The 263-nt window shown below is 27.4% G+C and overlaps 1 protein-coding gene across 1 annotated transcript in view; it reads left to right on the top strand.

The window, feature by feature from the left end:
* LOC107551709 (uncharacterized) overlaps nucleotides 1–263 on the top strand; it is an 11,863-nt gene that overhangs the window by 273 nt on the left and 11,327 nt on the right. The gene's annotated exons all lie outside the window — the stretch shown is intronic.

Below are 263 nucleotides of genomic sequence, written 5' to 3'. Positions count from 1 at the left end.
AATACATTTTAATATTTTATTAGGCTATCTGTTGCCTGTGTTGTTACTGTTGTCATATTGTGTGTGATTTTAATTTTAAAACCCATTTTGGGTTAATTTAACCCAGCAGTAGGCCTATAGTAAATTGCAAACAATATTTCAATTAAATAAAACAGTCCACCATGTTTGTTGATACATTACCTGATATATAATGTATGTATGTATGTATGTATGATTCAATTAAATTCAAGTTTATTTGTATAGCACTTTTCACGATACAAATC

Source organism: Sinocyclocheilus grahami, unplaced genomic scaffold, assembly GCF_001515645.1.
Source record: "Sinocyclocheilus grahami isolate Dianchi unplaced genomic scaffold, SAMN03320097.WGS_v1.1 scaffold430.1, whole genome shotgun sequence".
NCBI lineage: Eukaryota > Metazoa > Chordata > Actinopteri > Cypriniformes > Cyprinidae > Sinocyclocheilus > Sinocyclocheilus grahami.
This window is presented reverse-complemented; position numbering and strand designations above follow the sequence as displayed.